The sequence below is a fragment of the Urocitellus parryii genome, chromosome 4 (assembly GCF_045843805.1).
Source record: "Urocitellus parryii isolate mUroPar1 chromosome 4, mUroPar1.hap1, whole genome shotgun sequence".
In the NCBI taxonomy this organism is placed as follows: Eukaryota; Metazoa; Chordata; class Mammalia; order Rodentia; family Sciuridae; genus Urocitellus; species Urocitellus parryii.
Window position 1 is genome coordinate 76,384,105 of NC_135534.1, and position 17,766 is coordinate 76,401,870.

General features: G+C 36.8%; 1 pseudogene; it reads right to left on the reverse strand.

Moving 5' to 3' along the window:
• Positions 1–658: 658 nt before the first annotated feature.
• LOC113191689 (heterogeneous nuclear ribonucleoprotein H3 pseudogene) lies at positions 659–1,663 on the reverse strand (annotated as a pseudogene).
• Positions 1,664–17,766: the final 16,103 nt, after the last annotated feature.

Below are 17,766 nucleotides of genomic sequence, written 5' to 3' on the forward strand. Positions count from 1 at the left end.
CATTCAAAAATCAATAGCTTTCCTATGTACCTGAGAAAGAAATATGCTGAGAAATAAATCAGAAAAACAATCCCACTTATAATAGTTTCAAAAGAAAGAAAGAAAAGAAACAACAACAAAAAAAAACTAACAATAAATGTAACCAAGGAGGTAAAAGACCCTCTACAATGAAAATGAAAGAACACATGAAAGAACAAGGAGGAAAAGAATTGAAGAAGAACAATGCAATGATCAATCTGAATCATTGACTTGATTGGAATAAAAGATATATAAGATTAAGTGTCTTTTGGGTGTGTCAATGAGGGTGTTTCTATGAATGATTGGCATGTAGGACAGCTAACTGGAGACCTACTATAAGTCTGGGCAGTACTGTCCAATAGGTTGAAGGCTTGGATGGAAGAAAAGTTAGAAGAACAAGGAAACAACAGCAGATGCAAGCTCTATTATTCTTCAATAAGTTCTTGATGACTGCTGCAATCATCTGAGCACATCAGACACTAGCTCCCTCACTCTTCCAAAGCAGATTTTGCCCAGTGTCTCTATAGTTTCCAGGCCTTTGGTCCCAGACTGGGGTGCATCAGTAAACCCTCTTTTTCTGAGACTTCAGTTTCTTGTACTATGCAGCTCTCTGAACTACAGATGGTAATTGCAGAACTATTCAACTTCTTGTTGTGTAAGCCAATCTAATAAATACCCTTTTGATAATCATACCTATACATATATCCTGTTGGTTCTGTTTCTCTAGAGGATCCTGACTAAATACACACAAGAATATGGAAAGACCTCCCTGATTATCCATTCTATCTCTGCTATAGCCTCCCATTGTAGAAACTCTCATTCCAGAGCTACCTCCAGGAGTAAATTCAAGAAAAATTCAATTATCAATGTTGCATGTTATTTTTATCTTTAGACATGGTAGCTATTGCATCTTCTTCTGTTATGAACTCTACATCTGCTTCTTCTATTGCTCTGCCATCAGCTCCAATATCAATATGAACTCATATTGTATTTAGTGGTGAGAACAAATTAGCAATATCATTTTCAGTTGCATGAAAAGGCAACCCTCTCATATGTACTAAATGGCCACTATGAAAACCTGAACTTGCATCACTAGCTCCACAATAGCCATGACCTCCCATACCTCTTCTATCTCCCATTCTGTCATCCAAGCCATCCTTTCCATAGCCTAATTATTATAGCCACAATAGTCATAGACACCTCCATAACTACATCATTTCCATCACCTCCTTGTCACATTCTATCATATGTACTTCCACACCCAGCTCCATAATAACCACCTCTTTCTCCTATTGGTCTATAATGTAGTTCTGGTAGCTGTCTCAGCAATCTTCTTGGTGGGTCATAAAATTCTTTGATTTCACTCTTGCTACTTCTGAAGATCTCAATATACTTGTGCCCTATTCTTTCCTTGTGTTTCCCCCAGAGTATTTTCTGCTATCTCCTTTGAAGCAAATGGCACAAAGGCCTCCTCTGTGCTTCTCTCTTGGTAGTCCATCATCACCATTATCCCATTTGGCACAATTTCCAACCCTTGAAAGAACTGAACCCTTTCCTCTTTGCTGCAACCAAATGGCAGTCCCCATAGTCATACTGTCCTATCACTAGTGTCATTTGGACCATTCTATTTCATAACTCAATCCATCTCAATACCATTTGATTTAATGTTCCTTTTACTTCAGATAACCTGTCAGATGAGAATAACATCAACTCCTGTGCACACAGGGTTCAGTTATGAGGAGGGAAAAGTCATTTGTCTCTTGTAGTGTTCCCCACACATTGGTTTTTCCCACAATCCACTATTTTAATGCCTCATCTAGAGCTCTCTACTACAGAAAGAACCAATCCCTAAAGCAACCATGGCCACTAAGCTCTAAGGTACTGTTCACCTCAGGAGAAGAATATAAGTTTGTGAGTCTTTAGATGGACACAATTTAATCCAAATAACCAACTCTACTGGTAAGAATGTCAGGTTTCCAGGATTAAGAAATAGACACAGGGACAGTTAGAACTCTATAAGGGTTGGGATGAAATAGGGGAAACATTATCATAAGCATTGGAGCCTGACAGACTTGCAGTCTAATAGGCATCCTAGTGTGTTTGACCCTTGGAGCAGATCATTTCTTTAAGAGTTTGTATGAAAAAAAAATACTTGCAGCAAACAGTTTAAAGCTAGCCTATTTATTATTTATTCTATAACAAACATTTTGCAAACATGGAAGTTAGTTCAGAGAGTGTCTTACAGTTTTCTTATGGTTCACAAATATTTGAGCATTCTTTGGGTGCTGTTCATGTTTTCAGCTCCTATGGAAGTACATATTCCTTTGTTTAAATGATAGATTTAGAATAAACAATAACTGCACAGTGATTGAAAAGATAAAGGAACAGAACTGGAGTCACTTGAATTCTATCACCCTGTGTATTCATTTGGAGTGTTTATCTATTGAAATTTTATTTTATTTTATTTATTTTTTTTTATTTATTGTTGGTCATTCAAAACATTACATAGTTCTTAATACATCATATTTCACAGTTTGATTCAGGTGGGTTATGAACTCCCAATTTTACCCCGTATACAGATTGCTGTATCACATCAGTTACCTTTCCATTGATTGACATATTGCCTTTCTCGTGTCTGATGTATTCTGCTGTCTGTCCTATTCTCTACTATCCCCCCTCCCCTCCCCTCCCCTCCCCTCCCCTCCCCTCCCCTCCCCTCCCCTCCCCTCCCCTCCCCTTTTCTCTCTCTACCCCTTCTACTGTAAATCATTTCTTCCCTTTGTATTATCTTGTCTTACCCCTCCTTTCCTCTTATATGTCATTTTGTATAACCCTGAGGATCGCCTTCTATTTCCATGCGATTTCCCTTCTCACTCCCTTTCCCACCCACCTCTCATCCCTGTTTAATGTACATCTTCTTCTCAAGCTCTTTGTCCCTACCCTGTCCTTGTTTACTCCCCTTATATCAAAGGAGTCATTTGGTATTTGTTTTTTAAAGATTGACTGGCTTCACTTAGCATACTCTGCTCTAATGCCATCCATTTCCCTCCAAATTCTATGATTTTGTCATTTTTTACTGCAGAATAATACTCCATTGTGTATAAATGCCACATTTTTTTTTATCCACTCATCTATTGAAGGGCATCTAGGCTGACTCCACAATCTTGCTATGGTGAATTGTGCTGCTATGAACATGAATGTAGCAGTGTCCCTGTAGCATGCTCTTTTTAGGTCTTTTGGGAATAGACCGAGAAGGGGAATAGCTGGGTCAAATGGTGGTTCCATTCCCAGCTTTCCAAGAAATCTCCATACTGCTTTCCAAATTGGCTGCACAAATTTGCAGTCCCACCAGCAATGAACAAGAGTGCCCTTTTCCCCACATCCTCACCAGCACTTGTTGTTGTTTGACTTCAGAATGGCTGCCAATCTTACTGGAGTGAGATGGTATCTTAGGGTAGTTTTGATTTGCATTTCTCTGACTGCTAGTGATGGTGAGCATTTTTTCATGTACTTATTGATTGATTGTATGTCCTCCTCTGAGAAGTGTCTGTTCAGGTCCTTGGCCCATTTATTGATTGGGTTATTTGTTATCTTATTGTCTAATTTTTTGAGTTCTTTGTATATTCTGGTTATTAGGGCTCTATCTGAAGTGTGTGGAGTAAAGATTTGTTCCCAGGATGTAGGCTCCCTGTTTATCTCTCTTATTGTTTCTTTTGCTGAGAAAAAACTTTTTAGTTTGAGTAAGTCCCATTTGTTGATTCTAGTTGTTAACTCTTGCGCTATGGGTGTCCTATTGAGGAATTTGGAGCCTGATCCCACAGTATGTAGATCATAACCAACTTTTTCTTCTATCAGATGCCGTGTCTCTGATTTAATATCAAGCTCCTTGATCCATTTTGAGTTAACTTTTGTGGATGGCGAGAGATAGGGATTCAGATTCATTTTGGTGCAAATGGATTTCCAGTTTTCCCAGCACCATTTGTTGAAGATGCTATCCTTCCTCCATTGCATGCTTTTATCCCCTTTATCAAATATAAGATAGTTGTAGTTTTGTGGATTGGTTACTGTATCCTCTATTCTGTACCATTGGTCCACCCACCTGTTTTGGTACCAGTACCATGCTGTTTTTGTTACTATTGCTCTGTAGTATAGTTTGAAGTCTGGTATCGCTATACCGCCTGATTCACACTTCCTGCTTAGCATTGTTTTTGCTATTCTGGGTCTTTTATTATTCCATATGAATTTCATGATTCTCTTTTCTATTTCTGCAAGAAATGCTGTTGGGATTTTGATTGGCATTGCATTGAACTTATAGAGAACTTTTGGTAATATTGCCATTTTGATGATGTTAGTTCTGCCTATCCATGAGCAGGGTATATTTTTCCATCTTCTAAGGTCTTCTTCTATATCTTTCTTTAGGGTTCTGTAATTTTCATTGTATAAATCTTTCACCTCTTTTGTTAGGTTGATTCCCAAGTATTTTATTTTTTGGGGGGATATTGTGAATGGAGTAGTTGTCCTCATTTCCCTTTCAGAGGATTTGTCACTGATATAGAGGAATGCCTTTGATTTATGCGTGTTGATCTTATATCCTGCCACTTTGCTGAATTCATTTATTAGCTCTAATAGCTTCTTTGTAGACCCTTTTGGGTCTGCTAGGTATAGAATCATATCATCTGCAAACAGTGATAATTTAAATTCTTCTTTTCCTATTTTTATGCCTTTAATTTCTTTCGTCTGTCTAATTGCTCTGGCCAGTGTTTCGAGGACTATGTTGAACAGAAGTGGTGAGAGAGGGCATCCCTGTCTTGTACCCGATCTTAGTGGGAATGCCTTCAATTTTTCTCCATTCAGAGTGATGCTGGCCTGTGGCTTATCATAGATGGCTTTTACAATGTTGAGGTATGATCCAGTTATCCCTAATTTTTCTAGAGTTTTGAACATAAAGGGATGCTGTACTTTGTCGAATGCTTTTTCTGCATCTATCGAGATGATCATATGGTTCTTATTTTTAAGTCTATTGATGTGGTGAATAACATTTATTGATTTCCGTATATTGAACCAGCCTTGCCTCCCAGGGATGAATCCTACTTGATCATGGTGTATAATTTTTTTGATATGTATTTGAATCCGATTCGCCAGAATTTTGTTGAGGATTTTTGCGTCAAGGTTCATTAGAGATATTGGTCTGTAGTTTTCTTTCTTTGAAGTGTCTTTGTCTGGTTTCGGAATCAGGGTGATGTTGGCCTCGTAGAACGAATTTGGAAGTTCTCCCTCTTTTTCTATTTCCTGAAATAGCTTGAAAAGTATTGGTGTTAGTTCCTCTTTAAAGGTTTTGTAAAACTCTGCTGTATACCCATCTGGTCCTGGGCTTTTCTTAGTTGGTAATCTTTTGATGGTTTCTTCTATTTCCTCTATTGTTATTGGTCTGTTTAGGTTGTCTATATCCTCCTGACTCAATCTGGGCAGATCATAAGACTTAAGGAATTTATCTATGCCTTCACTATCTTCTATTTTATTGGAGTATAAGGATTCAAAATAATTTCTGATTATCATCTGTATTTCTGAAGTGTCTGTTGTGATATTGCCTTTTTCATCCCGTATGCTAGTAATTTGGGTTCTCTCTCTTCTTCTCTTCGTTAGCATGGCTAAGGGTCTGTCAATTTTATTTATTTTTTCAAAAAACCAACTTTTAGTTTTGTCGATTTTTTCAATTGTTTCTTTTGTTTCAATTTCATTAATTTCAGCTCTGATTTTAATTATTTCTTGCCTTCTACTTCTTTTGCTGTTGTTTTGCTCTTCTTTTTCTAGGATTTTGAGATGAAGTATGAGATCATTTATTTGTTGGTTTTTTCTTTTTTTGAGGAATGAACTCCAAGCAATGAATTTTCCTCTTAGAACTGCTTTCAATGTGTCCCATAGATTCCGATATGTTGTGTCTGTGTTTTCATTTGACTCTAGGAAGTTTTTAATTTCCTCCTTAATGTCTTCTAGAACCCGTTGATCATTCAGCAACCTATTGTTCATTCTCCAGGTGATGCTTGATTTTTCCTTCCTTCTTTTATCATTGATTTTCAGTTTCATTCCATTATGATCAGATAAGATGCATGGTATTATCTCTACCCCTTTATATTGTCTAAGAGTTGCCCTGTGACATAATATATGGTCTATTTTTGAGAAGGTTCCATGTGCTGCTGAGAAAAAAGTGTAATTACTTGATGTTGCGTGGTATAGTCTATATATGTCAATTAAGTCTAGGTTATTAATTATGTTATTGAGTTCTATAGTTTCCTTATTTAACTTTTGTTTGGAAGATCTGTCCAGTGGTGAGAGAGGTGTATTAAAGTCTCCCATGATTATTATATGGTGGTCTATTAGACTCTTGAACTTGAGGAGCGTTTGCTTGATGAACATAGCAGCACCGTTGTTTGGGGCATATATATTTATGATTGTTATGTCTTGTTGGTGTATGGTTCCCTTGAGCAGTATGAAGTGTCCTTCTTTATACCTTTTGATTAACTTTGGCTTGAAATCTATTTTATTAGATATGAGTATGGACACTCCTGCTTGTTTCCGCAGTCCATATGAGTGGTATGATTTTTCCCACCCTTTCACCTTCAGTCTATGAATATCTTTTCCTATCAGATGCGTCTCCTGTAGGCAGCATATTGTTGGGTCTTGTTTTGTGATCCATTCTACTAGCCTGTGTCTCTTAATTGGTGAGTTTAAGCCATTAACATTTAAGGTTATTATTGATATATGATTTGTTCTTCCAGCCATATTTGTTTATTGATGTTACTAAACCTGATTTGTTATCCTCTTTGACTACTTTCCCCCCTTTACTGTCCTACCTCCCATTGTTGGTTTTCAATGTTATTTTCCATTTCCTCTTCCTGTAATGTTTTGCCAAGGATTTTTTGAAGAGATGGTTTTCTAGCTGCGAATTCTTTTAACTTTTGTTTATCATGGAAGGTTTTAATTTCATCTTCTATCCTGAAGCTTAATTTCGCCGGATACACGATTCTTGGTTGGAACCCATTTTCTTTCAGTGTTTGAAATATGTTATTCCAGGATCTTCTAGCTTTCAGAGTCTGTGTTGAGAGATCAGCTGTTATCCTGATTGGTTTACCCCTAAATGTAATCTGCTTTCTTTCTCTTGCAGCTTTTAAAATTCTCTCCTTATTCTGTATGTTGGACATCTTCATTATAATGTGTCTAGGTGTGGATCTCTTATGATTTTGCACAATCAGCGTCCTGTAGGCTTCTAGGATTTGGGATTCTGTCTCATTCTTCAAGTCTGGGAAGTTTTCTTGTATTATTTCCCTGAATAGATTGCTTAATCCTTTGGTTTGGAGCTCTGTGCCTTCCTGTATCCCAATGACTCTTAAGTTTGGTCTTTTGATATTATCCCATAGCTCTTGAATGTTCTGCTCATGGTTTCTTAGTAGACTTGCTGAGCTATCTATGTTCTTTTCAAGTTGAAATACTCTGTCTTCATTGTCTGATGTTCTATCTTCTAAGTGATCCACTCTGCTGGTAGTATTCTCAATTGAGTTTTTAAGTTGGTTTATTGTTTCCTGCATTTCTAGGATTTCTATTTGTTTTTTATTACCTCTATCTCCCTGTGAAATTGATCTTTTACTTCCTGGATTTGTTTGTCAATGTGATCTTTCATTGTCTGATTTTGCTGTCTCATGTCTTCCTTGAGACTCCAGATCATCTGAAGCATATATATCCTGAACTCTTTATCTGATATTCCATCTTTTGCAGCTATTACCTCTTCTAAAGTTGAGTTGACCTGCATTGCTTGTGATCCTTTCTTTCCTTATCTTTTCATACTGCACGCGCTTCTTTCTGCTTGGTGCAACTGTTGTGTTTTTGAAATTTACCAGCCTGAAATCACCTGTTCCGTAGCTGAATGAGCTGAGATCAGTAGAACATGGGGATGATTACATCATCTCTCCTAAATGGCGGTTGCTGTCCTCCTCTGTGGTCCGACCAGTGTCTGGAACCAAACTGGACAGCTTCTCTCCTCTGTCTCAAAGCTGAAACTCAGCCCTAAGCGCTGCCAAAGTCCTAGCGCCAAACCGCTAGAGGCAGTTCACAGACTCAGGTCTGCGGGGCCCAGTCCAGCCGCCTCCGTGGCTGGCGGGATTGTGTCCCTGCTCCGCGTTGCTCCAGACCGGCTGGAGGGGGGTGGGGTGGTAGGAGTGTGGATCCTAACGCTGAACCACCAGAGGCAGTTCGCAGACTCAGCCCTACAGGGCCCAGATCAGCCGCCGCCGTGACCGGCGGGATTGTGTCCCTGCTCCGCGTTGCTCCGAACCGGCTGGAGGGGGGTGGGGTGGTAGGAGTGTGGATCCTAGCGCTGAACTGCCTGAGGCCGTTCACAGACTCAGCCCTGCGGGGCCCAGTCCAGCTGCCGCCGTGACCGGTGGGATTGTGTCCCTGATCCGCATTGCCGAGATTCAGTCGCCTGGGACAAACTGACCCCTCACACAGACTTACTAGTTATCGGCAGGTCTCCTTTCAGTGGAATATTGTTAGAAGATCCTCAGCAGGTCCCATGCAAGTGTATTTATGTGTCTCTCTGATCCTGTTACTGCGGAGGTATAGAAAATGCTGCTTGCTTTCCGGCCGCCATGTTGGATCCCCCCTCTATTGAAATTTTAAAACAGGAAGAAAGGATGGTTGGAGTGATCATTTGAAAACTGTGTCCAGCTGATTATGATCCAGGGGGCTCTCTCTGATTTACAATGTGAGTCAAAGGCAATGGTAGTTTTTTATATTTATTTAAATATATTATTAAAACTCACTAGTACTCACACCACAATTGTAGAAATTCTTAAGTCAATAAAAAATATTTAGGAGAGGAATATTTTATCACTAAAATTGCTTGCAATTCTCTAGACTTTAAAGTAATAAAAAGCAGACAAATACTCATTCAGTGTTAGGATGGTTCTTAAATTCATTGCACCCAGGGCAGATCACTTCACTGTCACCTTGGTTGTTCACTACAGGTGAGTTCAGATCCACACACTGTGAAATTTCCTGTGCAATTTTGAACAAAATTATATGTATTTTTTTTAAAGTCAGTTTCTACCATTATCAAGTACTTAGAATGCGCTGAGCTCATGTTAAATATTTCACATTATACCACCTTTTTTCTCCTCATGACAATCCTAGTAAGTGGATGCTACCATTAACTCTAGTTTTCAGATGAGGAATTGGGACTCAGAGAATATAAATAACTTTCTAGGGGTTCCCTCAATGAGCAAGCTGCAGATCTGAGACCTGATTTTAGGACTGACATCAAATGAGAGACATTTGATCTAACCTCTTCAAGCATCAATTAAGTAATTTGTGAGTAGGGATGGTCATGTCTGTCTCACACACTCTTCTCTATTACCTTGCCCCTGCCATCTCTGATTCTTCGTTTCCAGCTCACTGATGGCTCCCATGTCAGATTGAGGCAAGACCACACTGCTATGGTGTCCTCAGCTCCTCATCTCCTCTTGGTTGTCTCCTATTCACTGTTTAGGATTCAGCCCACATATCCTTCTCAACCACTTCCATTGCCAATACCCCTTTCCTGAGCTAAGTGACCCCTCCATTGTGTACCCACAATGTCCTGCACATAATTCTGGTCTAGAATCTAAATGCCCAGTAGAAATGGTCAATGTGTTTGTTCCCCACCTCCACCGCCTCCAGCCATCCTGCATGCATCTGGAGGGTCTTTATCTTCCATCTTTATTCACACAACAGCCAGAACTGTGCTGTTCCCAGAACAGAGGAAGTTCAAGAAATATTTCAAAACAATTTAGAAAAACTGAATCTCAGAACTGGCAGGATGCCTGAAGATCAACCAGTTCACTCACCCATCATGTGCTTAGATCCCTCTATAATGTGCCATTCTCCCTTTCCTGGAGACTTACTACTTCTTGAGATAGATTAATGGACAGGCAGAGAGTGCTTTTTATATTGGTCTTGTCTCTTTATACCCTATAGAATTAGCTTTTTTGTGTTATTAAACATTCACCTGAGGGTCATTTCCAGCCTTGCCAACAAATGTACTTGACTAATATAGTGATGCCATTTTCTATTTTAGTAAATAAGAAGCCAGGAGGATCCAGGGTCCTACTTCTAACAACCAATTGGCTACCCTCCAAGACTTTAACAATCATGAAGAAGTCACTTGTTTTTTATGAGATGATTAGCTTGGGCAGGTGGCTAGCCTAGGCAGGTGGCACCATTGGTAGTATATGTAGGTAAACAGGCTTGAGGATCTTCTCTACTCAAGGAGCCTTATTCGGAGGCAGTCTTTTATCTGAGGAAGTACCTTCAACACACAGTATTGTGCACATCCCTTGGGAAATATTTCCCTGGGCTTTCATTAATCCACATTTCATTCTTCTACGTTTTCATTAGTTCAAAGCAAGCTACTCTGAACACTGCCTGTGGTCGGACTGCAGCAGTTAAGAACACCTAAATCCAATATTTGCCTTTTTGTTTATAACTCAGCTGGGACAAACATCAACATTCAAGATGTTTTCATCCTGAATGCCAAAGCATGATATGACCAGAGAAGGCCCTCTCCAAATCATTTTCACTGCCTAAATTGTAAGTTAGGTCAAAATTAGGTCATCAAGTATTTGAAGGAGGGAGATCTGGGCCTCTCAGTTTCCTCCCTGCTTCTCTCCAGGGAACCAGATGTTCAGGCTGATAAACCTCTGTGTGAAATTCAGCAGCTCTAGCCTCATTCCTCTTTCTTCTTCCCATTGCCATGTTTACTTTGCTGTGTTTGCCGTTAGAGTTCTGCCTGTTGAACAAATTTTCTAGCTTGCATATGCCTGTGTATGTATTTGCCCTGTTGTGTTACAGTAAAGGACTATTTACATTCTATCCTTCAGAACTTCTGGAAGATTAGAAATAGACAGCAGCCCTTGGCCTCTGAGCTGTGGAAGCTGATGTTTTCTGTGGTCAGAAAATACAGTGGTTTTTGTGGTCCAGAGCCAGAATGAGCATCTCAGAATGTCTAGATTTGCAGTATGGTCTTCTACTGAAGGGCAGCAAGGAACTCTGAGACACTGGCACAAAACACTGCTTTTCAGAATAACCATAATGACTGTGCTTCATCAATCCCAGAGAAAGAGCCCATCAATGCTTATATAACTTCTGTCACTTCACAAGCAAGACTTCTGGTTCTGTCATTTACTTAGTGTGATTCCTGGGAAAGTTTCTGTTCTTCTTTGTGCTTCCATTTTTCCATCTCTAATGGGGCTAATAATACTTATCTTTTGGGGCATTGCCACCAGCAAATAAACTGATAAGGATAAAGCACTTAGCAGAGCACCTGGCACATAATAAAAACTTAAAGTACAATCTTTGTTATCTTGCTATTGCTGATATAAAATTTTCTCCATAGTACCAGTTATTTTCCTTTCTGATATTCTTCTTCTATAGCATTGAATGGCTGACTTGATAATATAAAAACTTATTTATTGTGTGCTGTAGAAAAATTTTATAATTTTGACTTTGTAATAGTACTATTGGAAAAAATCTCCATATATCAAATTGCTGGCAATTTTTTTGTACTGTTATATATAGTAAATGCAAACTCATACACAATACTAAATTTAATAGTTTTAATGTTCTGTTTTCTTCCCTTTTATTTCAAATGACTTGTGTTCTGCCCAGAGCCCTGCCCTGCATTTAGGTTCAGCTATGTTTACTTTGACATTTCTGTTTCAGAAAGGAATATGTAAACTTATTTCACCTCACTATGTTTCAGCTTCTTTGTGAAATGAATATCTGAATTGCTACCCAAGAAGTATGGAGAAGCAAGTTAAGTACTTACTAAGTATCTGGCATGTTATATGTATTCAGGGAGTGATTGTTATAATCATTACTAATGGAATTTTTCTTTTGATCAATTGACTTAACTCATTTTCATCCTTTTCTTGGATTAAAAGGCATCACTTAGGGGCTGGGGTTGTGGCTAAGTGGTGGAGCACTTGTCTAGCATGTGCAAGGCTCTGGGTTCAATCCTCAGCACTACATAAAAATAAATAAAGGCATTGTGTTCAACTACAACTAAAAAAATATTTTAAAAAAGACATTATTTAGTCTGGTGATGCATTCGAACAGTTCCTGAACCTTTCTGGATTGGACTTAGATACTCGTTTATTATCAATAAGCGCATGAATTGCCATATGAATCAGAGCAGAAAGGGCAAATCTTCAAAGTGAGAAGAATGAAGCAAACTGAGGAATAAGGAAAGTGACATAGGGAGATGGAGGGCTCAATGGCTCATGGCTCTAATTCCTTCCAGAGAGTAGGATACACAACTCATGTCTGACCTTATTAGGATCAGTGCTAGCTGCTTATGTATGTTAGCTTACATTATTTTCTGTTTGCATCTAGACAGACCTGATACAGTTAGCACCAATAAATGATTAGTAATTAGTGTAAAATTTAAGTTATTTTAGTTACTTTTCCCCCCAATGTTCGTGGCAGAGTTGTAAATTAAATATGGAACATTAGTGCTCCATGGAATAAAGGTTAAAGACGTTAATATGGAATTTTAGAATTAAAAGTTCTTTGGAAACATCCAGCCCAGTATTTTCAGAAGTATGAAAGGCAGTATCTGTGCTCATTTTATATGGTCTATGGGTAAATAGGTTAAAATCTTTAATTATTATTGAATGTATATTAGAAAAAATAACAAACACATCAAATCTCTTATTTCATGGATATTCTTTAGGACAAGGCTACACTTAATTAAGTTCATATTTCCAGGATATATGGAGAAGTTTATACCAAACTGATAATTCTACCAATAATAATGAAAAACTACAGATAAAACTTATTTAAAAATGGCTGCGGGGCTGGGGATGTGGCTCAAGCAGTAACGTGCTTGCTCGGCATGTGCCGGGTGCTGGGTTCGATCCTCAGAACCACATAAAAATAAAATAAAGATGTTGTGTCCACCGAAAACTGAAAAATAAATATTAAAATCCCCCCCGCTTTCTCTTTAAAGAAAATAGCTGCTTAAAGATCCAAGGAATGAAGAGGGGGGGAAGAATATAAATTTGAAAGAGTTTGACTTTTGAAAGAAGGAACCCCTTGACAGAGATCTCAGGGCATCAGTACTCATAGAAGCAGTGAGTACATGCAGTACTCACAGAAGGAGTTCCAGTTGAAAGACAGTCTCATTAGTCTTAAAAATCATACAGCAGAGTTTGGTGTTTTCAGAGGAGCAAGAAATTGAGGTTGGAGATCCTAGTAGGGAAGGAACCACAGAAAGGAATCCTCAAACGTGCAAATAAAACCCCCTGAAGTCCTTGGCTTACCACTGACCTGTGACTGTTTAGGGGAAAACAGAAAGGAAGTAGCAGTTAGAAAGCCAAAGTTGCCAATTAGAGGTTATAGCAACTGCCTGGACAAGGAAGATAGATCTTGGAGTTTGAGTCTCATAAAGTTACGAGCGACATGGCAGCTTCCCATCCAAGTCACAGAAAGGCAATGGTCTGGGATAAAGATTATATGCTAGGACTAGGGAAATTAACCTAGGACTAAATGCAAATCCCCAAAAGACATGCTCTAACAAAGATTAAGACCAAAGCTCCACAATACCAAGGTGAACTATTATATCATCTTGTTGCTAGAACAAAACTCAACACTCTCCAGAAGGAGATGATAAAAACCAAAACCTCTACAACATACTATCCACAATGACCAGTGTACTTTAAATCCATAAAAAACAAAATAAAAATGCAACCCATACTAAGTTGAAGAATCAGTAAATACCCAACCACAAGATGACCCAAATGTTGGAATTAGTAGACAAAACTTTAAAGAAAAAAATTTTTAAATATTTTTTTTAGTTGTAGTTGGACATTTATTTATTCATTTTATGTGGTGCTGAGGATTGAACCCAATGCCTCGCATGTGCTAGACAAGCACTCTACCACTGAGCCACAACCCCAGCTCCTTTAAAGAAAATTTTATTAATACATTTAAGGAACTTAAAATATGATTAAAATGAATAATTAGAAGGGAAATCTTAGCAGAAAAAATAGATACCCTTAAGAATAAATCAGTGGAAATTCTGTAACTACAAAGAGGAATATCCTTAATTTTAAAAGTCTCAGGATCAGCTTAATTATGGAATAGAGTTAGCAAACTTTGAGATACATCAATATAAATAACTGCACCTAAAGAATAGAGAAAATTGGATGGAATAAAAATAGAGTCTTAGTATGGAACAACATCAAGCAGAAAATTATTTTAAAACATATTGACTGAGAAGTGTCCAGGATAGGCAAATTTATATAGGACAAAAGAAGATTGATGGCTATCTAGAGCTGGAGTATATAGAGAAGAAGGGAATGACTGCTAAAGAGTACGGGATCTCTGTGATGATAAAAATGTTGTAAAGGTAGGATGTGGTAATGATTGTACAAAGATGTGAGTAGATTAACAACCATTGAGTTGTGCAGTTTAAGTAGGTGAATTGCCTGGCATATGAACTAAATCTCTTTAAAGCTGTTAAAAAATACTTGCTGAAAGTTTTCCAGATTTTGTCATCCATAGACCCAGAATATTCAGCAAATTTCAAGCAACTAAAAAATAAAAGATAAAGAGAAATTCTCAAAAGATATGAGAAAGTGAGTACATATTGTATTCAAGAAACTAATAACATGCATGAGAGTTGATTCAGAATGGTAAGGTTAAAAAATAATGGAATGGCTAAAATAAAACAAAAAATTTAAAAATCTTATAGCCAGTATTAAAATATTTGGAAAATTGAAGATAAAGTAAATCCATATTCAGATAGATGAGAGTCAAGATAATTGTTTACAACTGACTTGCATTTTAAGAAGTGCCAAAGGAAATTCTTCAAATTAAAGGAAAATAATAACAGAAATTTATATATGCAGGAAGGAATGAAGAACAAATAAATGGCAAATATCAGGTTTAATAAAATAACTTTTCCCCTTTACTCAAACTTTCTAAAAGTCATTTGACAGTTTAAAGAGAAATAATAAAATATATCATGGGGTTTAAAACACACATAGACATGAAATACATGATAACTATAACACTAGGTCAAAAGAAGATATAAATAAATAAGATTATATTGTTGTAAGTTTTTAATATGTGAAGTGTAACAATTATTGAAGATAGACAATAATAAATTCAAGCTACATATTATAATCCCTAGAGAAGTAATTTTAAAACTACAAAAAGGTATAGCTAAAATTCAATACAATGAAATATTTAAAAAATATTATTGTGAATTAACCCAAAATAAAAAAGAGGAAAGAAGATCTAAGGGAAAAGAAGCACATAGAAATATTACAGGTTTAGACCATAGCAATAATCATATTAAATGTAAATGGAAAGGATTATTGAAATCAAAGGAAGAGATTGCTAGATTTTTTTAAAAGCAAGATGCAATTAAAGCAATTTATAAGTAACTCACTTTAAATATGAAAACTCAAGTAGATTAAAAGCTAAAATGGAAAAAAGTATACAGTGCAAATATTAATCATAAGATATCAGTGTGGCTGTAGTAATATCATACAAAATAACAATCTAGTTAAGAAAGAATATCAGCAATAAAGGGGTCATTTAATAAGGATGAAATAAATTTTACTTAGTAACAGATTTTCAAACTACATGTATTAAGAATAACAAAATTAAAGGACAAATGGACAAATTGAAAGTCATAAATGGAAACTTTAACATTTCAATATAAGTAATAGATGAAACAGTAGATCAATACATCTAAGTAAAACAGTTAGTTGCAGAATATACCTTCTTTTCAATAGTACAGGAAATTTACCAATATAGACTTTATTCTGGGCTATAAAACAAATCTCAATAAGTAATAAGTTTCAAAAGATTGAAATCACGCTAAGTATATAATCTGACTACAATGGAGTGAACAAAATAACAAATTAAAAACACCCCCCAAAACTCCAATTATTGGGAAATAAGTTAGCAAATTTCTAAAAAACTCACAATTCAAAAACAGAATCAGATGAGAAATTTGCAAATATTCCAAATTGAATGATAATAAAAACATAACCTATCTAAATTGGCATGCAGTTAAATCAGTACTTATAGGGAAATTTTTAGCTTAAATACTCGATGGAGGGATGAAAGGAGGGGAGAGAGAGAGAGAGAGAGAGAGAGAGAGAGAGAGAGAGAGAGAGAAGGAAGGAAGGAAATACATAAGTTTCTCCCTTAATTTGCTGGAGAAGAGAAGAGTAAATAAAACACAAAGAAGAAGAAAAGCAATAATAGGAAATAGAAAAAAGTCAAAATTTGATTCTTTGAAAACATTGACAAAATTATCAAATTTTATCCAAGATTGCTAGGAGCCACAGCAAAGTATTATGATGCATGGCACCTTTGGTTAAGGTGAGCCCAGCTAGCCATTGAGATGATATGATTATGTTAAGATTTACATTCATATGGAAATTGGACTCCTGCTGTTCACCTTGGCCTGCTACGAATGGGACTCCTGGAGAGTTCCCATTGGTTGGGGAAGGATAGTAGGAGGGTTTTCCGGGGGAGGTCCTGGGCCCCCGTTCTGGGAGAGGCAACCGCATGGGTGGACCGGCTTGCTGGCAGGAGGAGTACGGGGTATTGGCGGCATTATCAAAAATAAAGTTTTGTTCCTGCTTGAGTGGCTCGTGATTCTGTGCCCAGCGGGGTTGCGGCACAAGATGGTTTTAAAAAGGGAGAGTGAGGAAAACCACATATTACCAATATCAGAAATGAAATATATACAGGTCTTACAGTTATTAAATGGATAATACAGGAGTACAAGTTCAGTATCCCTTATTCAAAATGTTTGGGACTAGAGGTGTTTTTATTTTTGGAATGTTTGCCTATACATAATTAAATATCTTAGGGGTAATATCCAAGTTCAGGCTTAAAATTTATTTATGTTTTATATACACTTAATACACATTGTATGAAGGTAATTATATACAATGATTTAAATAATTTTGTGCCAGGAACAAAGTTTTATGGTATAGAATTTTCTGCATGTGGCATCATTGCAGCACTCAAAAATTTTCAGACTTTGGAGAATTTAGATTTTGGATTTTTTTGGATCCAAACTCAACCTGTTCTACAAAAACTTTCTGCCATTTAAATTAGTAATAAAAATGAAATAGAAAAATTCCTTGGAAAGCATGACTTACAAAAATGAACAAAAAAGTAGAAAAACATTTTAATAGCTCTATATCAAAGAAATTTAATGCATAATTGTACACCTCTACAAAGAAAATTTCAGGTCCATATTGCTTCACAGGTGAGCTCCATCAAACATTTAAGGGAAAATGTTATTAAATTATACATTCTTTTTCAGAAAATAGAGGAGACAAAAATGCTTTCCAATTTGTTTTAAAGGGACAGATGATATTACAAAAAAGACATCACATTTAAAAATATATGGGCATCAATATTCCTCATAAACATACCTGAAAATATTACTTGCAAAATATTCCCAAATAAAACACAGCAGGATAATACATTATGATCAAAATTGGGTTTGAAATCCCATCATCAGAAATGTAAGGGTAGATCAACATTTTATAAAGCAATTATTGTAATTAATCATATTAAAAAAATAAAAGAGAAAATCCAGATGATCAGTAAGTATTAAATTTTTTGACAAAATTCAGCATCCATTTATTTTTAAAAAGCCTTCACAAAATAGGAAGGGAA